Source organism: Talpa occidentalis, unplaced genomic scaffold (assembly GCF_014898055.3).
Source record: "Talpa occidentalis isolate TD23 unplaced genomic scaffold, MPIMG_talOcc4v2.1 talOcc4.16, whole genome shotgun sequence".
NCBI lineage: Eukaryota > Metazoa > Chordata > Mammalia > Eulipotyphla > Talpidae > Talpa > Talpa occidentalis.
In genome coordinates, this window is record NW_023601653.1 from 75264417 (window position 1) to 75285181 (window position 20765).

Genomic DNA, 20765 nt, shown 5'->3' on the forward strand with positions numbered 1-20765 from the left:
CCGATGCCTGCTGACACTGAGGGTGGGTCACTTCCACCTGGGAGACACCTGCAGTGGTGACAGTTTTAGGGTAGGAGGGGAGAGTCACCAGATATTCTGAAGAAAACAACAGGGCAGGTCACCTGAGGGACTGTTTGGGTGACTCTAGTCATTTCTGTTTCATAATGAAGCTGAAAGTTGAGGCCCCTGCAGAACCAAATCAGAAGGGGCAGAGATTTCTGCTCAGGAGCGTGGGGGGAGGGGTAGACAGGAAATTGGTTGAAGATAAGAGGCCAGTGGAGTGTGCCTTGAATGCCCAAAGTTTGTTGTTTGCAACTTAGGTGAAGAAGAATCAGCTTATGTCTTCTCCAGACAGCTGAAGAAACTCAGAGGAAATATGACAGAAGGGGCTGCCCAGCTTCCCAGGAACCTCCAGAAGTGTCAAAGGAGGGGACCTCTTTGGGGGAGAACATAAATACCAAATCCAAGGTCAGAAAGAACTAATAATTGAGGACCCGAAGTGGGAATTCTTTCTAATCAGGCTATCAGGACAGGGCAGAGTGGGTTGGGGACAGGGTAAGGGTTCACCATTTCTGGGGTGTCATTGACATCAACTTGAGGTTAAATGGCACCCCCTAGAGGTGTGCAGTCTGGTGACCCAGTGGAAGGATGGGGTGCTGGGAGCCCCTGCAGAGAAGCTGAGGAGCTGAGACCCTCCAGGTCCAGCAGAGATTCAGGTTTACAAAGTCAAGTCAAAGCCCCCACTTCCTGGGCTCCCAGGAAACTGCCCGCAGATCAGCTCCCCTGAAGAGAATGTCACCACACCAATTTGTGGCGAAGCTTAGCAGCATTAGAATTGAACAAAAATCAGTAGTCCCAGGCAAGAAACGATGTTTTCGGGTTTTTTTTGTTTGTGTTTTTTTTAAGATTTCTATTTATTTATTTATTTGTTTGTTTGTTTGTTTGTTTATTTATTTATTTATTTATTTATTTATACATGCACTGGGTACAGTCAGAAGTGCGGGAGGGTGAGAGAATTCACCAGAGCCAGAGCGGGGAGCAGAGCAGGCAGAAGGACCGAAGTACACTGCTGAGGGGAGCAGCGGGCAGCAGGAGAGGTCTGCGCGCCATGTGGGACCCTCCTCCAGTGGCCGGGGAGCAGCCGGGGATCGAACCGGCGCTGCAGAGGCTGCGGGCAGCTTTGCAACCCAGCGCTCAACTGCTGCGCCACCGGGGAGGCCCAAGAAACGATGTTTGTGTGAAGTTGGTCGCCAATAGAGAGGCAAAATGTTGGAAAGGGCGGTTAAGCAAATTAGTGTATTCACTTATGGGGTACTATGCTTCCCCAAAATAGATGAAGAATGTCTTTTATACACTATATGAAAAAATATCTCCAAACTACCTTTAAGTTAAAAAAAACAAATCGAGGGGCCTCCCTGGTGGCGCAAGGGGTTAAGCACAGCACTGTGAAGCTATCCTCTGTGGCGCAGCCTCTGCAGCACAAGTTAGATCCCCAGCCAGCCAGGGAGCTACCCACATGGCGCGGCAGACCTCTCCTGTCTCGCCTGCTGCTCCCCTCAGCAGTGTATTTCAGTCAGTCTGCCTGTTCTGCTCCCCACTCTGTCTCTGGTGAATTTTCTCCCCATCCGCACCTCTGGCCTATACCCCAGTTCCTGTGTGCATAAACAAATAAATCTTTAACAAAAAACAGCAACAAGGTACATAACAGCACCTTCAGCGTAAGTAGGGAGCAGAAAGGAGAAGACACATTCACGACTATGTCTGCAAAAAGCAACCCTGAGGGAATACACAAGAAGCGAATTAAAGTGAAAAGCTGGGAGGTGGAAAGGACAAGGAGAGGGAGTCAGACTTTTGCTATAAATATTTTTATGCTATTCTGATTTTTTTACAACCGTATTATTTATTTGTGGCAGGGAGAACGTCTCCAAATAGATGCCCATGCCCTGGTCTGTGACCCACATGACTGTGCTGTGTTACACAGCAGAGGGAATTTTGCAGATGTCATCAAGGTCACAGACCTTAAAATGGGGGACTCTCCTGGATTATCTGGGTGGGTCCAACCTGATCACAAGAGCCCTTCCGAGCAGAGAGCTTTCTCTAGCTAGAGTCAGAGAGAGTCAGCAGGAGGCAGAGAGATTTGGAGTGTGCGAGGGACTCGAGCTGCTGTGACTGGAGGGGCCACATTTGCAGGAAAGAAGGGAACCCTGATAGCAAAGACCATCCCCCAGATGATGGTCAGTGAGGAAACAGGGACCTCAGTCCCACACCCTCAAGGAACTGACTCCAGCCAACTATGTGAGTGACTATAGGAGCAGACTAGAACTCGGGGTGGTGCCCAGCAGTTGTGTTTTATCAAGTTCCAGTTGGCTCTGATGCCCACTCGAATTGGCGGCCAGTACCTGTCTCAGGCCTCACAGCACCGTCTTCCTTACCCCCTGGTGGTGCAAGGGGTTAAGACGCAGCACCATGAAGCAATGGCAGCCACAGCAGCATGAGTTTGATCCCCAGCCAGGGAGCTGACCCACATGACGCAGCAGACCTCTCCTGTCTCGCCCCGCTGCTCCCCTCCGCAGTGTATTTCAGTAGATCCACCTGTTCTGTTTCCTACTCTGTCTCTGGTGAGTCCTCTCACCAGAGAGGACTGTACCTGTACCTTCCCTGTACCTTCCCTGTACCTCTCGCCTGCACCCCAGTTCTTGTATGCATAAATAAATAAATCTTAAAAAAAATAAAAGTCTAGGATGAGTGACAGGGTGAGCAGAGATATTTCAGATGATGAGGAGGCCCTAGCTTTGTCCCAACAGATCTTCAAGTGGCCACTATGTCTCAAGGTCTCTAGGTGAATTTGCAGTGTGGGAGAAGCACGGCAGCTGGGGCGTGCGCTGCTAAGATTAGGTGCACCTGGCAGGTGCTAAAGGGAAGTGGCACGCTGCCCTTTCACAGTGGGTGAACACTACAGACACAGGCCCCATCTCTCCGCGGGGCACACAAGAGTGTGGGCACTGTTTGGTGTGCAGTCCATACTATCCTCTAAGGCACTGTTGTATGTCAGTGAAAGGTCTATCCAGAAAACACCACCCCAGGTTACAAATAAGGCAAGAAGTATCTGCAATTATTAGCTGCAAAATGTTTGCATGTTTGTTTGTTTTTGCATTTTAAAAGGGAAGGTTTATTTGGAAAAGAGATGGCTGCACAGACACAGGCAGACCAAGAGCTGGGTTTAGAAAGGGCAGGTTTACTGAGGGACGCCTGCACAGACAGAGGCGGGAGGTCTTAGGACGAGATCTCCTGCAAAATGTTTTTTTAAACCTGAAAGGAGTTCGCATGTTCAGTTCAGATGCTGTGTGGCTGGGCAGAGCAGGAGACACAGATGACCTTGGGGGACAGGAACCCAGGGGAGAAGAGAGGTTTTCTAGGGGCCTGTAGGAGAGAAGCAAAGAACAGAGTCTCACAGACAAGAAAGATCTCTGGGGGTTAAATTGCTGGGGGCAGTCAGCCACCCCCTGGCCCTGAGGCCCAGGCCTCTCTGTGAATCTCTTAAACAAACAGGCAATTGTCCAAATGGCCCGACCAGGCCTCCTCCCATGAGTTGCCTTTTGGTCTTCTGCCCACTTACCTCTTGTCTGTCTTTCCCTATGAATCGTTTAGACTCGCGTCCCCATATGCCCAACCCCAGATGCAACTTCTTGGCTGATGCCTGGGACCTTGGCCTCTGTCTGCCTCTCCTCCTGCCCTGACCTACCCAATGTATAAACAGCCAAGATTGCCTGGTACCTGCAGTCTGCCTGTGCAAAGGAAACTGACCCCAGGAGCACATTCTTAGGAGTCACCTTAACCACAATGCAGAGCAAGGCGACACATTTCACCTGGTGTGTGCGCCAAAGTGGGGGCAGTGTGTGAGTGTGGGAAAGGACCTGGAGGCACTGGATGGGGGAAGGTTCTGGATGAAGACAGAGACTCTTGTGCTTGCTTGTGGGGAGCACCAGAAGGAGCACACCCAAGACAGAGCTGGACAAGAGCTCTTTTGGGAATTCCCACAAGCGCGGATGCATGACACTGGGGGATTTCCAGAAAGCTCCGGCACTCAATCTGGATAAAGATACTTCCCCTCTCAGGGGGTCTCAACTTCTCTATCTGTTTTAGTCTGCTCGGGCTGACACAACAAATACCTCAGACCGGATGGTTTAAACAAAAGACATTTCATTTCTCAGTGTTCTGGAAGCTAAGAGGCTGGGACCAAAATGTCAAGCAGTGGTTTCTTTTATTTTTTTTTTTAAGATTTACTTATTTATGCATATAAGAACTGGGGTACAGGCCAGAGGCGTGGGGGGAGAGAGGATTCACCAGAGAGAGTAGGGAGCAGAACAGGCAGACTGACTGAAATACACTGCTGAGGGGAGCAGCGGGCAAGACAGGAGAGGTCTGCTGCGCCATGTGGGTTGCTCCCTGGCCAGCTGGGGTTCGAACTCATGTTGCAGTGGCTGCAGATGGCTTTATAGTGCTGCGTCTTAACCCCTTGCACCACCAGGGAGGCCCAAGCCGTGGTCCCTTCTGAAGCCTTTCTCAAGGCTCAGCCATGGCCACCTCATGTCCTCACGCGGCCTCTCCTCTGCAAGTGCACTCCTGGTGCCCTTGCCCAAATTTTCTCTTCTTACAGGGACATCAGTCAGATTGGACGGGGTCCTCCCAAGCAGCCTCATTTGAATTCGACTACTTCTTTAAAGGCCCCATCTTCAAACACAGTCACATTCTGAGGTCCTGGAGATAAGAGCCTCACTACATGCACTGGGGGGTGCACCCCAGTGCACCCCAGCCCCTAACACTGCCTCAGAAAGGAGGTGACTGGAGGAGCAGGCAGGGATTTATTAGAACCCACAGATGAAGTTGAAAGTGAAGCCCTCCAATCCCCCCAGCACATTCTCAGAAAGGTCTGTCTTGGCCTTTGTTAATAGAAGAAAAAAACTCCCTCTTTCATGTAGAAACCACGTATTGAGTGTCTCATTATCGAGCACCAAGCCCTGTGAAGGTGAAGCCGGAAAAGCTAAGCCGGGCGTAGGCACGGCAGGCCCCGTCAGATCGGATCGAGAGCAGTTATTGAGTGGCAGGGGCCACAGAAGTGTCACCCCTGCTCGATTCCAGTCCTGAGGAAGCTTGTAATTCTTGCTGGGGAGGCAAGACAGACTCCAAGAACAGCGGGAACGGCACCAGGCGATATATAGCCGAGTGCTCAATTGCACGCTACAGACTTCAATTGCTCTGGGAATTCAGAGTGAGGAAGATCGATGAGGCGGTGGGTCCACAACAGCTAAATCACCCAGACTGAAGCCTTCATTAGCCCCGGCGTGTTCACGCTACGGATTTTTCTGTTCAAAACAGTCATCGCTGGGCAGAAAGTCTCCATCACACGGACAACTCAGGAGCTCCGGAGTTTCATTTCAAGTTTCCAAAATCACGAGACACTCCGGTCTTGCTCTGCTCCCGGGGACCCACCCGCCACCTAACATCAGAGGTGAACTGAAAGCTCTCTCTGCTGGCGTTCTGCCCTGAGGGCGGATGAGAGGGGGCCTCCCTCCCCCCACCTCAGCACACACACCTGACGGCAATTTCAACGGGGCAGGGCAAAGGAGTTGGCACCTACACCCCATCCCCACCACACTGGGACCTCCCGGCTGCCCTCTACAGGCACCCTGTTGTTCAGGAGGTGCTGACCACTTATTAGCTGCACAGGGCATCAGTTGACAGGATGCAGGCAGGGAGGGAAGAAAGGAGAAAGAGGAGAAAGACAAGAGAGACAGAGAACTGAGGTGAACGGGTGAGCCTGGGCGTGCAGGCAGGCTCTCCTACTTCTCACCCCCACACTTCTCTGAAAGGCGCCAGGTTTTCACCCCCAGTTCTGTGTTGCTGCCTGTATGACTTGGGGCTTCATCCTAGGTTTCTCAGGAGTGCTGGGGGCTCCCTGAATGGGGTCTCACTCCCACCCATGCAGATGAGCCCAAAGGGCAGCGAGCCAGGCCCAGGGATGGCCCAAGTGCCTCCATTCCAGGTGCTGTGCTGGGGATGTCTTTAAGAACTGTCTGGGGCCTCCCTGGTGGCGCAGGCGGTTGAGCGCAGCGCCGTGAAGCTGTCTGCAGCCTCTGCAGCGTGGGTTCGATCCCAACCGGCCAGCGAGGGTCCCACATGGAGCAGCAGACCTCTCCTGTCTCGCCCACTGCTCCCGTCAGCAGTATATTTCGTCAGTCTACCTGTTCTGTTCCCCACTCTGTCTCTGGTGAATCCTCTCACCCTCCCGCACATCTGGCCTGTACCCAGGTTCTTGTATAAATAATTAAATTTAAAAAAAAAAAAAAGACCTGTCTGAACCAAGTAAATTAGAATTCACTTTCATTGACAAATAGTCTTTTTTCTAAAAGATTTATTTTATTTATTTATGCATATAAGAACTGGGGTGCAGGCCAGAGTTGTGGGGGGGGGCGGGTGAGAGGATTCACCAGAGACAGAGCGGGGAACAGAACAGGCAGAAGGACTGAAGTACACCGCTGAGGGGAGCAGCTGGCGAATCAGGAGAGGTCTGCCGTGCCATGTGGGTTGCTCTCTGGCCAGTCGGGGGATTGAACTCATGCTGCAGAGGCTGTGGACAGCTTCATAGGTTGCGTCTTAACCCCTTGCACCACCAGGGAGGCCCTTTTTATCATATTCTTATCATGACTGGAGAGATGAGGAAACTGAGCCTGAGAGGCTAATGAGTCAACCTGCTTGAGGTCACATGGCTGGTAATTGGGGCCTGTAACTCACTGGCCCACATATCACCATTGGGTTTCACTCCCCCATAAACTGATTTTGTCAATTCTCAATTATCAGCAGAGGTGGTGCCTTTACAGAACCAAAACCAGAGTGGAAAGACCTTGGAATAATATTCTAGTCCACTGGCTGCAGGAGGCCACATTGTCTTATACTTTATTATGGAGACACAGCTCACATAGAAGTAACTCCATCCATTTCAAGTGTACAGCTCAATGCCAAGTTAAGTCAGACAGCCATTAGCATGAGTACCTTTTGGAACATTTTCATTACCCCAATAACATCCCTCATGCCCAGTCACCCCAGGTCAAAGTATGACCCACAGATATTGTGTTGGGTCCACCCTATTTAAAATATATTTTTTATTTGCTAGCTATAAAATGAGACCATCTCCCATGAAAATGTTAACTCCTCTTGAAAAATCAGAAGATTGGGCAAAATTGAACTCTGCTTCAGGGTCCAATTAGGCAAAATTAGTAGCTGTCCCTTTCAGACAAACATGTGCTCTCCAGTTCCTCATGAAATCAACGAGGGGGCCCCAGAACCACAGTCCCAAATGTTTGCCCTACAGCCCCAGACACCTGGTTCCTGGGCTCTGGGCAGATGGCAGAGCAGTTGTGACTGCTTTGTTGTTACAGCGTTAATTTTTGGTCCTAACCAAAAAGGGGCTGCTCTTTTGACTTGTGCAACCTTCTCTGAAAACAAAGCCACGGGTCTGGTTTTGAAGCTTTGTAATTAGTGTTCATACCTGATGTGGCAAAGGAAAGCTCAGGGTTTCTTTCTTTCCGAGCTGTCTCTTTAGAATCCACCTCTCCCCGCACACAAAGATGGTGTTGCTCTGATCTTGCTGTTTGGTTTGCTTTTGCTGGGCTCAAGGCAGACGTGTTTCTCAGGAAGGGCTTGTCTGCACTGATGAGAGGATGACTCTTTTGTTACTAAGGTAGACATTGCCGGCTGTTCAATAAATTCCTCCTTTGGTCCTCTTTTGTTCAGAGTGACAATATTTTCAGGGAAGGTAGAGTCAACTCTAAGGAGTGAACTGTGATTGATCTGAACACACTGGGGACCCCAGGCCTCTTTGACAGCGATTGGTTTAGGAGCACTCATATGACCTGCTTTAGTCAGACATCCGATGACACACACATTGACGGGTAGGGGTAGGGGGCAAGAGGGGCAAAGAAATCTCTGGAGCAGGGCCTCCCCGGTGGCGCAGGGGTTGAGTGCTGGGTTGAGAAGCTGCCCGCAGCCTCTGCAGCGCCACTTCAATCCCCGGCTGCCGGGCAAGGGTGCAACATGGCGCGCAGACCTCTCCTGCTGCCCGCTGCTCCCCTCAGCAGCGTACCTCATCAGTCTGCCTGTTCTGTTCCCCACTCTGGTTCTGGTGAATTCTCTCACCCTCCCGCGCTTCTGACTGTACCCAGTGCTTGTATAAATAAATAAATAAATAAAATAAATCTTTAAAAAAAAAAAGAAAAAGAAATCTCTGGAGCAGATTTCCCCTTTTGTTGTCTGTTCATTGACACAACACGACATAATACTTGGTGCTACAGTGGCCTTCTTGTGAGCATGAGGGCAAAGCCAAGAGGGTCATGGGGGAAATGAAACAGAACCTGATGTTGTGGAGCTGCCAACTCATCCCAATATCACCTTCTGAGCTTTGTTATGTGAGAAAAGTCATGCTCACATTGTTTAGATCACTTCTATTTATGCTTTCTGTTACATGAAACCAAAAGCATCCAGCCTAGAGTCTTACATTCTAATCGTGAGTCCTGCTGTAGCCTTAAACTTAGTGATGTCTTGTCAGTTATTTCTGAATAAAGCTGGGGAAAGTTTCAATTCACCACTCTCTGGACAACTGCTTTCTGCAGTGGGGCTCTTGTACCAGAATGCTAAGCCCGAGTGCCCCACGCCCTCATGAGACCCCCAGCTGGTGAAGGGAGAACTTCTGCCTTGGAACGCAGTCCAAGATCTGTCAGTGACCTGCCGAGGGATGGCTGGGTTCCTCCCCTTACACATTCTGTCTCCTTCCTGCCTTCCTCCACCCTGAAACCAACCTCCTGAAAACAGCCTCCATTATCAAGACAGAACCAGAGGCACCCAGGATGTGTGCTGTTCAGAGTTTTATTTTATTTTATTTAAAGATTTATTTTTTTATGCATACAAGAACGGGGGTACAGGTCAGAGGAGCGAGGGGTGAGAGGATTCACAAGAGACAGAGCGGAACAGAACAGGCAGATTGACTGAAACACACTGCTGAGGGGAGCAGGGGGCGAGACAGGAGAGGTCTGCTGCGCCATGTGGATTGCTCCCTGGCGGGGATTCGAACTCTTGCTGCAGTGGCTAGAATTGCTTCATAGGTTGCATCTTAACTCTTTGTGCCACCAGGGAGGTCCCTGTTCAGAGTTTTGTTTTTTTTTTAAAGATTTATTTATTTATTTATGCAAGCACTGGGTACAGTCAGAGGCGCGGAAGGGTGAGAGAATTCACCAGAGTCAGAGCAGAGAGTAGAACAGGCAGAAGGACCAAAGCACACTGCTGAGGGGAGCAGCGGGTGGCAGGAGAGGTCTGCACACCACGTGGGACCCTCGCCCGGCGGCCAGGGATCAAACCAGCGCTGCAGAGGCTGCAGCACTCAACTGCTGTGCCACCGGGGAGGCCCCCTGTTCAGAGTTTTAATCAGCATCTAATCAGATCTTGTAGAAGAATATTTAATTTATAAAAACTATATAAATAGAGGATCAACTTAAATAACATGATAGGGAAATAGTTAGACAAATTGACAATAGAGAATATTATATGATATAACTAATATATTTCCTTTTTTTAAGATTTACTTTTACTTATTTATGCATACAAAAACTGGATACAGGACAGAGGTGTGGGGGTGCTGGTGAGAGGATTCACCAGAGACAGAGTGGGGAGCAGAAAATGTGGATCTACTGAAACACATTGCTGAGGGGGGCAGCAGGCAAAACAGGAGAGGTCTGCTGCGCCATGTGGGTCAGCTCCCTGGCCGGGAATCAAACTCATGCTGCAGTGGCTGGCAATAGTTTGGGATGGCAGAGATTTTAACCCCTCTGCCACCACGGAGGCTCTGATCTATTTCTTTAAAAGTCAAAGTAATTACCAAAAGAAAAGGGATTGTTCTGGATTAAAATAGATGTGAGGGCCTCCCTGGTGGCGCAAGGGGTAGAAACACAACCTATGAAGCTCCCGGCAGCCTCTGCAACACAAGTTTGATTCCCAGCCGGCCAGGGAGAAACCCACATGGCGCAGCAGACCTCTCCTGTCTCGCCCGCTGCTCCCCTCAGCAGTGTATGTCAATGGATCCGCCTGTTCTGTTCCCCACTCTGTCTCTGGTGAATCCTCTCACCCCCCACACCTCGGACCTGTATCCCAGTCCTTGTATACATAAATAAATAAATCTTAAAAAAAATAATAAAATAGATGTGAAAGAATTAACAAAATGCAATGCATGATTCTCTGATGGGTCCCAGTTTAAAGAAATCAGTTTCAAAAGATATTTGAGGCAAATAGAGAAATGTAGCTTTGTTAATTGATTGTATTAGATAATTATTTTCATTTTGTTCAGTGTGACAAGGGTGATTTGCTTTTTTTTTTTTTTTTTTTAAATAGAGGCATGTTTTATTTATTTATTTATTTGTTTGTTTGTTTATACAAGCACTTGGTACAGTCAGAAGCGCAGGAGGGTGAGAGAATTCACCAGAGCCAGAGCAGGGAGCAGAGCAGGCAGAAGGACCGAAGTACACTGCTGAGGGGAGCAGCGGGTGGCAGGAGAGGTCTGCGCGCCATGTGGGACCCTCCTCCGGTGGCCGGGGAGCAGCCGGGGATTGAACCGGCACTGCAGAGGCTGCGGGCAGCTTTGCAACCCAGCGCTCAACCGCTGCGCCACCGGGGAGGCCCAAGGGTGATTTGCTTTTACAAGATAATATCCTTACTTTCTGGAGATGCATGTGAAGGAGAAAAGTCATTATGTAATTTACTTTAAAACAATTTAGAGATCTACAAATGATAGGTAGCCACAGAGGAGATGACAGAGTGAGCAAACAGGGTAAAATAACCACTGTTGGATCTAGATAGTTGATACAGACATTCCTCAGATATATTGTGGGTTCAGTTTCAGATCACCACAAAAGTAAATAACGCAATAAAGAGAGCTGCACAAATATTTTGGTTTCCCAGTTCATATAAAAGTCATGTTGATGGGCCTCCCTGGTGGCACAAAGGGTTAAGCGCTGCCTCTGCAGTATGAGTTCAATCCCTGGCTGGCCAGAGAGAAACCCACAAGCTAAGCAGACCTCTCCCATCTCGCCCGCTGCTCCCCTCGGCAGTATATTTCAGTCAGTCTGCCTGTTCTGTTCCCTGCTCTGTCTCTGGTGAATCTTCTCACCCCCGCACCTCTGACCTGTACCCCAGTCCTTGTATAAACAAATAAATCTTTAAAAAAAAAAGTCATGTTGACACTCTTCTGCAGTCTATGGTAACATTATATCTAAAACAAAAATCTATATATGTACCTTAATTAAAATATTTTAAAATGGGTCCATTTATTTATTTATTTTAAAGTTTTTTTTTTTTAATGCATACAACAACTGGGGTGTAGGCCAGAGGTACAGGTGGTGAGAGGATTCACCAGAGACAGAGTGGGGAGCAGAACAGGCAGATCCACTGAAACACACTGCTGAGGAGAGCAGCAGGTGAGACAGGAGAGGTCTGCTGCACCATGTGGGTAGCTCCCTGGCTGGGGATTGAATTCTTCATCCCCTTGCCCCACCAGAGAGGGGCAAAATATTTTTTATTGTTAAAAAATGTTAACCATCATGAGAGCCTTCAGCGAATCATAATCTTTTTGCTGGTGGAAAATTGTTTAAAACACAGCATCTGGGGGCCTCCCCTGGTGGCGCAGGGGTTAAAGACACAGCATTATCAAGCTATCACCAGCCACTGCAGCAAGATCCCCAGCCCGCAGCCCTATATGGCAGAGGGACAGCACGACAGACCAGAGAATCCAGGAACCGAGATCCTGAGAAATTCAACTATAGAACTCATCATGGGTACTGGATTTCCTCAGCAGGGTATAAATGGCTGGAGTAGGAGAGTAGGGATCCAGGCCTTTGCCTCACAGAGGTTAAGCAGTCCTATCAGTCAAGTTGGCTTGAGATTTCTCTAGAATGTAGTCTTGTCCTTGGATTTAAGTAGACGCAGTTTCAAATACTGGCTCTATCCAAAACTTATTGATTTCTGAGCATAAATTTCCTCATGTAAAATGGAGATTGTTGGCCTTGGACTTGTACCAGAGACTTGGGGGACATGGAAAGAGACACTTCAAAGAGACAGAGACATGGTTGAGAGACCCATGAGGAAGCTGACAATGGCAGACTTTATCTTGACTTATATTTTGATTTTGCTCTTTTTTTCTTCCAGACTTGCCTTGTTCTTTCTGCCCCTTTGCTGTGGGTCCCCACCAGAAGGTGCCTTAGACTTGTAGCCAGCTTTTGGGCCTCAGCTGCCCCACTTTGGGCCAACCCTCTTTGGCTGGGCACTTACCCACATGGGGATGGGTAATTTGGGGTGGTTAGTTGGCAACTCTATTCTTTCTCTTCTCTCTATTAATTGTATTAAAGTTCTTTTATTAAAGATCTTTTAAAATAAAATAAAATAAAATGGAGATTTTAATAGCACCTCTCTCATTAAAGAATCCAATAAAATAATACATGTGAAAATATGGTACCACATAGCAGATATTCAATAAACAATAGTTGGCATTATTATTGTTATGATTACAAATTCAGTTCACAAAACCCTTCAAGTACTGTCTGCCAAGATAAATTTTTTTTAAGATTTATTTATTTATGCATACAAGAACTGGGGTACAGGCCAGAGGTGCGGGATGTGGGGGAGGTGAGAGGATTCACCAGAAACAGAGTGGGGAGCAGAACAGGCAGACTGACTGAAATACACTGCTGAGGGGAGCAGTGGGCGAAACAGAAAAGGTCTGTTGGGACATGTGGCTAGCTCCCTGGCCAGGGATCGTGGTGCAGTGGCTGCAGATAGCTTCATAGGTTGTGTCTTAACCCCTTGCACCACCAGGTAGGCCCCCAAGATAAATTCTTCATGACCAACTACCTTAAATACAAGTTTCCCCAACTATGCCAAAGTATTTTTTTTTTTTTTAGAGGCATGTTTTATTTATTTATTTATTTGTTTGTTTGTTTGTTTGTTTGTTTTTGTTTATACATGCACTGGGCACAGTCAGAAGCACGGGAGGGTGAGAGAATTCACCAGAGCCAGAGCGGGGAGCAGAGCAGGCAGAAGGACCGAAGTACACTGCTGAGGGGAGCAGCGGGCGGCAGGAGAGGTCTGCGCGCCATGTGGGACCCTCCTCCAGTGGCCGGGGAGCAGCCGGGGATCGAACCGGCACCGCAGAGGCCGCGGACAGCTTCGCAACCCAGCGCTCAACCACTGCGCCACCGGGGAGGCCCAACTATGCCAAAGTATTGATAGAACATTCCTGTTTTGTATGATTAGATAGATTTGGTGTGTATGTGTGTGTGGGGGAGGGGGTGTTTGTTGGAAATGCTCAAAAAATTTCCCATGTGAATTAATAGTACTAGCATTCTCTGACCTAAAAAATAACCTATCAAATTATACTAAATAGTAATGATTTTCAGATTAGGGGGAGAGGGGTTGTATAAGGAAGAAATCCTACCACCACCTTTGAAATACATTAATTGATTAGTCAACTTAATGATTTCTTTTCCCATGTTCTTTCAGGTTGTAGGGAGAAATGGGGAATTCATGACAGACATGTCCTCTAATAGCTTCATATGTAAGTTTTGGGTCACCAATAGGTCAGCCAACTCTACTAGGATCAGGACTAGGTCACATACGTGTTCTGTATTCCTCTGGGTAGAGCAATGTCAGTCACAGAGAAAGTGCTCGCAAAAATCTTTGGTACATTAAATGGAATCCCTCTGAAGCCAAAGAACACTAACCTCACTTATGTCAAGTGGAGCCCAGAGAACATCCCTGAGATGGTGGACAGAGGGGCCATTGAGTCCACAAAGATCTGCACAGAAAATGCTCTACAAGGGGCCTCCCAGGTGGTGTAGTGGTTAGGTCTCAGAGCTATCACCCTATCACCACTGCAGCCTAAGATCTATCCCCAGCCAGCATGCTCAGCACACTCTCCTGTCTCCCCCGCTGTTTCCCTTAGCGTATTTCAGTAGATCCACCTGTTCTGCTGCCTACTCTGTCTCTGGTGAATTGTCTCACCCCCTGCATCTCTGGCCTACACCTCAGTTCTTCTGTGCATAAATAAGCAACTCTTTTTTTTAAAAAAAAAAAAGGAAAGAAAATGGTCAACAAGCAATCCTGGTCCTCCTGCCCTTGGAACCCCTGACCTATAAGAGGGAAAATCCTAGAGCTTTCCCATGATGTGTGTTTTCACTGGGGCTACAGCCGGAAACTCTGGGTTCAAGACAACAAGTAGCCACTGGAGCTGGGTATTTTCCAGCCATCATTAAGGAGTGATTTAATTGGGCTATCTGGTCTCTGGAGAATGCAATGGGCTAAGAACAAAGAAATGAACATTCTAAAAGCAAGAAAATCTGTAAAGTAGAAAGAACCTGGGAATCGGTGCAGCCATCCAGCATTTTACATAGGAAGGCCCCCAAAGGGGGAGTGTCTGGTCCCACACCACCTTGTTTGTTAGGAGTGGCAGAGAAGTTACTCACTAAAGCTAAGCTTTCTGACCTTCCTTCCCAGCTCTCCCTTCAGTCAGTCTCTCCCAGGAGACCGTCCTGCTGCCTCACCAACCAACCCACAGATGCACCATCCCTCCTGCCCCAAATCTCCTCAATCTTCCTACTGGCTTTTCCGCAGCCACCTCCAGGCACCACACAGTTCCAGGGGCTTTGTGCTCAGAGAGAGCGGTGAGCAAGCGAGCTGGGACTTGTGATCTTTCAGAGTTGTTGTTTTTTGGTTTTTGTTTTTTTTGGTTTTTTTTTTTGGCTGCTTAAAGGAGCCGGGTGGCCACTGACACTGACGACAACCAAGACCAAGCAAAAGGCATCTGCACTTCTTATACTGTCCCCAACCGCCAGGCCCAGTGCCAGAGAGGCAGACCCTTTGTCAACAGAGATGCCCTGGCTTTGTGCCCTGAGAGGGAGGCAGAAAAAGTCCTCTGGCATCAGATTCGCCTCTGGGGGAGGAGTGAGGAGCCATCGACGGAAGTTCCAGCAAATGTTCTCATTTAAACTAACAAACAACAAGAAGAAAATAATAAGATGGCGAACAAGCCAAGAGGGGTGGGGGAAACAAGCAAACCCTTGAAATTGCACTATAATTAAAGCATAACTGCTTTCCAGAGTCTCGTGTGAGAGGGGTGGTGTGTTTATTAACCTGGTCAAAAGACATCAGGGCAAATTAAGCTGCAGCCCAGCTTGGCCTCCAAACAATCTAGCATGCAAATGAGACACCAGCTCGGGGGACAGGGGGAACCAGTAGGTACCACTGTGTGGGTCTTGGGCAACTGAAGAGGGAAATTCATAATGGGATGCCCGAAAGAGGAGGGAGGCATCGGGGAGCACAGAGCAGGGATGGGGGCAGCTGTCCTGTCTCCAGCAGGAACACTGCCTTGCCTTGGTTTGGGTTGACACCCAGGCTAGGAGCTAACTGGCTTGGTCCCCAGGGATTGTGCCAATTCACATGTGGGAGTACACCCGACTGAGGGCCAGGAACATTTACGTGAGTCCTCGCTGGTATTAACCCAGTGGGGATGCATACCCAATCATTATCGTTGCACCAAGGCAAGGAGGGCATTGCCAGGGTGTTTGCATAGCAGAAACTAGCATATGGGCCCAAAAGAAACCCTTCTGAGGAGGCGGACGGGAGGCTATACCCCTATGAATCACTCTCTAGTGATTTTGCTTTGGTTTCAGAACCTGTGGCTAAGGCAGAAGGACCAATAGGGCCCCTAGTCGTGTGCCTTTTTCTCCTCCCAGCTGCTTCTGTCTCTCTCTCAGGCTCCTGGACACAAAACAGCTGAGCAGATAAACAAGTCACCACCTGCTCCCTCCTCCCCCATGACACCGCCCCGTCCCCAAGTCCCACCCCTTCTTCTTCCACACTCTCTCTCCATTCCTCCCTGAAGCCAAACTTCCCTGCAGCAGCAGCTGCAGCCGGCTCTCTCCCCTCCTGCGCCTTCCTCCCCAGCACACCCCCAGCACAGCCCCCTGCGCCCCTGCTCCCCACCAATGGCAAATGAGGAACATGTGGACAGAGCCTTGGGCTCTCCCTCCTCCCGGAGCTATTTCAAACAAAACAGTTGTGCTTTCTGAAAGTAATTCGCTGAGCTCCAGGGTCCCCAAGGAAAACGAGTTTATGGCATCCGCAGCCCTGGAGCCAGTGAGTGTCTGGCCACTTGGCCCAGAGCCCCTTTACGCTCACAGGCTAGCAGGAAGGAAGGAGTTAATCCGAGCAGAAGCCACGAGGGGCCCAGCTCCGTCCGACTGCAGGAGAGGCAGACCCCTGGGCGGGAGGGCAGCAGGAAGCAACTCAGAGAGGCCAGGAGGCTAAGACCCAGCTCAGACCCTGAATAAAGGCCACCTTTCTAGTAGCATTGGGGGCGCACACAAGCCGCGCAGGCACACACAGAACATGCGCTTATGAACATAATAAAGGTTGTCACAACAGACTCAGGGTTTGGTAGTCAGAAGCTCTGAGTTGGTGCTGTTTAATAAGTCCCCAGTGCCAAAGGCAGGCATTACCGAAGACCTCAGTGGGTGGGGGAGCCGGAGGAACCCAGAGTGCCTCCTCCCAGGGAGGGGAGGGCTTGCCGGGAGCTGTGTGGTGGAGATTCCCCCAGAGGCTTTCCTGGCAATTTAGAGTTTAAATTTGGGTTGCTGTTGGCTCACCTGGGCTGGGAGAAGCTTAAGACACTGTAACCAAGAACACATCGTGCCAGCCTGTCTTTAACCCAAAGCTTCCACATTTCCTCAGAACTCTACTGTTTTAAGGGTAGGCAGGGGATGGATTTGGCATGGAGGAAAACAAACCTACCTTGCATTTTCTGACTGTTTCAAATCTGTACAGTGTACACTCTTGTGGAAAGCAGCAGGGGCGCTGCACTGGAGAGCAGGGAGTCAGGTTTGAAATAGGGCAGGGCTGGGTGACCTTGGACAGGTTAAATGACCTCTCTGAGCCTCTCTCATTGGAAAAAAAGGAATAATTATCTACCTCAGATATGTGACTGTTTTTCAGATGAAGTTAAATGACATACAGAGTATACCGAGCTTGCCACTAAGGGGGCCCCACTTGGTGCTCAATAAATTTCCTTTTTTTTAATTCCATGGGAGACAAATGGAAAGTGGACAGTGGAAGTGGCAGGACCAAAGGGTGCCAAACACAGTGGCTCTGAGGAGGTACGAGTAGATCCGCTCCTGAACAGGGCAGGGGGAGACAGGCGGAGCTCCTCTGGGAGGAAGAGTTTCTCACCCTCAGCACTTCTGACAGTTTGGGCCAAGTAGTTCTTATGGTGGGGGTCTGCCCTGTGCATTCTGAGATTTTCAGCTGCATCCCTGGCCTCTAGCCCAGATGCTAGCGTCACCCCTCCCCCACTTATGACAATCAAAACATCTCTAGATGCTGCAAATGTCCCTTGGGGGCAAAATGGCTGCAGGTTTGAGAACCATTGCTAATAACCCTTCTTTTAGGATCCTGAGCCCAGGCTGTGCTCCTAGCACAGTGTCAGTAAATGTTAAGAAGGATGAGTGGGCATTCGCCAGTAACGTTCTCTTAAAGGAGAGAATCTCACAACCCCTCAGAAGGGTGATGTGCTCATGGAGAAGGTGATGAGCGGCTATTCCAAGAAATATGGTGGATAAGGGAGGCCCGGGGAGTAGCCAGAACAGCTGCTGTATGGTGGTGAGGGAGAGCCACAACCCACCAGGGACGCCCTCAGGGGCACAGCCTTGGTGGAGGCTCCCACCTTTGAGCCTTTGTCTCACCTTGTTTGCAGAATAGAGGTGAATATTTTAATCAAAGGGGAAAATGATTCAAAGTGGAAAATGATCCAGGGAGTTCTTGCTCTTGCTCTGAGCTGCATGGCCGTGCACAAGCCATTCTTTGGCTGTGAAATGGGGGCGCAGGAGTCCCTTCCAGCTGTGAACTCTAAGGTCTATGAACGCCACGAATGTGGCGTGGCATATCCACAAATGCGGATAATTGGCATATAGAGTTCCACGCTTCCGCACTGCAAGTCAGCAGTATAATTCTCCACCTATCTTGGTTAAGAAATGTCATTGCCACGGGCCTCCCTGGTGGTGCAGGTGGTTGAGCCCTGCACTGTGAAGCTGTCCGCATCCTCTACAGTGCAGGTTCGATCCCAGCCGGCCGGCGAGAATCCCACATGGCGCAGCAGACCTCTCCTACCTCGCCCGCTGCTCCCCTCAGCAGTGTATTTCATCAGTCTGCCTGTTCTGTTCCCCGTTCTGTCTCTGGTGAATCCTCTCAACCTCCTGCGCATCTGGCCTGTACCCCGGTTCTTGTATAAAAATAAATAAATCTTAAAAAAAAATGAAGTGTCATTGCCAAAAGATCTTTCAAGGTTCTGCTATATGGTGAGCACTGTGCGGCCACTGTGGGAGACAGACAGATGCTTTTCCTCCAATAGTTCGATCTATTTAAAGAAAAGAAGAATCCCTATACAGAAGATGCCTCTGGCTTCACAGTCAGGCTGACCTAAGCCCAAATCTGACCCTGCACTGAGGGCCCATGGGGAAGTCACACTGTCTCAGTTTCTTCATCTGTCCAGTGGGCATATAGCAGCCCCCGGGTCACAGGATCAGTGTCAGGGTTGAATGAGGTAGTACACGTAAGACAACACGGTGCTTGGCATGAGTGATGATTCAATGCAAAAAGAAAAAATGCTTAGCGGCAATAATTATTGGATACTCTACACTAGGCCTGTGCTGGGCACTGCAAAGAGAGAGGAGGGATGTGATGGTGGAGTGAAAAGGGGCAGCCTCAGAGCCCCGAGAGAGCTGTGATGGAGATAAGTAAGATGGGGCATGGCGCAGGAGCTTCTGCAGAACTGAATGCACTTGAACAAGACTGAGTATGTGCGAGTATTGAGCCTGAAAGGACCTGCACAAGAAATGTTTCCTTTTTCTCAGGCCCACTATTTCCCTTTTTGACACAAATACCAGGCAGCTCAGAGATGATTTTTAGGCTCAAAGGTGGCAGCACTGCCCTGCACTTAGATTTTCAGGTGCAATTCTTCTCTTACCCCAGCTCCCTTTACAACCTAGACCTCAACCCTTAATCTGGTTTTTGATTTTATGGTTGGTACCATTAATCATAACCCACCTTGGATTCTTTTTGAGTACATAAGGTGAGTAGATAAGTAAATGAACTGTAAAATACAAAGTGTGTGGCTGAGAATAAAGTCAGGCCCCAGGGTCAGCTCCACTAGGGTAGCAACTGTTCCTCTTGACCACACAGCATCCCGAGCTTGGCCCAGTGCCTGGAGCAGTGTGGGAGCTCTGAGCTGTGTGACCTGGGGACTATCTCCGCTCAAAGCAGTCTTGTCCACGTAGCACATGAGGATTCACCTACGGGCCATTCACTGGCCCCATCACACATTTGGGTTCCTTATTTGACTTTGTATATGGCTCCCTGGTTGTTTGGGCTGAAAGCAGATCTCGAGAGCAGGCGCTCTGCCAAGGCTGCACCTATGTCTCCCAGAACCACACCCAGCACAGGGCTCGTCACAAAGCCACCTCCCCAAATTTCTGTGGCTTTTGCCTAATAAGCACCTGCAGCTCTTTGCAGCTGAACAAAGATGAACAACCCTTACCCTTTCCAAGCCAGGTTGGCATCATTGCCTCTCTGGCTGTACACCGGGTCCAGAGAGCGGCTGCTTTCTCATCTACCCAGAAAGGCAATGACCACGCCGCACGAAAGGAAAGCTCTGTTTCTTGTTGCTCGAGTCAAGGGCCATGCACATTTTCCTCAGCAGAGTTCCCCAGGCCTTCACACAAAAGGCCAGGCAGAGGAGGAGGCGCTCTCAGCCTTCTGGAGCAGGGACAGCGGCTCCCAAGGAGCAGGGGGATGGCCCATGGCCTGTACCAGCTGCTGCCGTCTCTACACCAGGGGAACATTTCCCAGAGAATCAGTGCCCAGCCGAGGACGAGGCGGGGGCCACACGGGTACTCACGTTCAGCTGTGCTCGGGGCTTCCTGCGCCCGATCCGAATGGCCTCTCACACACCTTCCTTCCTTCTTTTTCTTTCTCTCCCTTACCCCCCCTTTTCTCTCTGCCTCTCTCAGTGAAAGGGCTCCCTTGACAAGAGTATCAGGTTTCAGCTGTTCTGTGTCCTGGGAAATGACAGGATCCTTTTCCCTTTCTCTTTTAACCAGGATCACACTCAGTGCGTGGGCTCCCCTGGCCAGGCCAGCTGCCGCAGGGCCGGAGGCACCAGGGGCTGCGCAGCCCGGTGGGCAGGGTCAAGGACAGGAGTAGAAGCCCCCAGGCCTGTGCGCCCCTCCTCTGAATACCGGGGACCCTCCCCCAGGAATTCTGAGCGTGCCAGGTGTCCTCGCAGGTGGAGACCGCTCAGGTGTGCCCTCTCTGCTCGGGTATCCGGCCACCCGGTCTCCTTCGACGCAGTAGACAACTACAGCAAGAGAGAAAAATGGGAAATACCAGGTTATTTGTGACCTCACCGTTCTCCTAGAGGGAGAAACCTTTCACACTGCAAACATTTATCAGATCATCGTGTTGTACACTTGAAACTTGGCCATCGTCATATGTCCATTATATGGCAATAAAATTGGGGGTGGGAAGGGTAGGAACCAGGAGGCCAAGAGAATGGATGGGGGTATGAGACAGAAGAGGGGAAAGCGTGAAGGGGAGAGAGTTGGGGGGAGCCCCAGCAATGTGAC

General features: G+C 49.6%; 1 protein-coding gene across 2 annotated transcripts in view; it reads right to left on the bottom strand.

The window, feature by feature from the left end:
• The window catches only part of ADA2 (adenosine deaminase 2), a 64784-nt gene extending 44411 nt beyond the window's left edge, over positions 1-20373 (bottom strand). For both annotated transcript variants that reach the window (XM_054696577.1, XM_037514618.2), the window contains exon 1: positions 20039-20373. The gene's annotated coding sequence lies outside the window, so the exon portion shown is untranslated. The remainder of the gene's footprint in view (positions 1-20038) is intronic.
• Between the last annotated feature and the right edge of the window lie 392 nt (positions 20374-20765).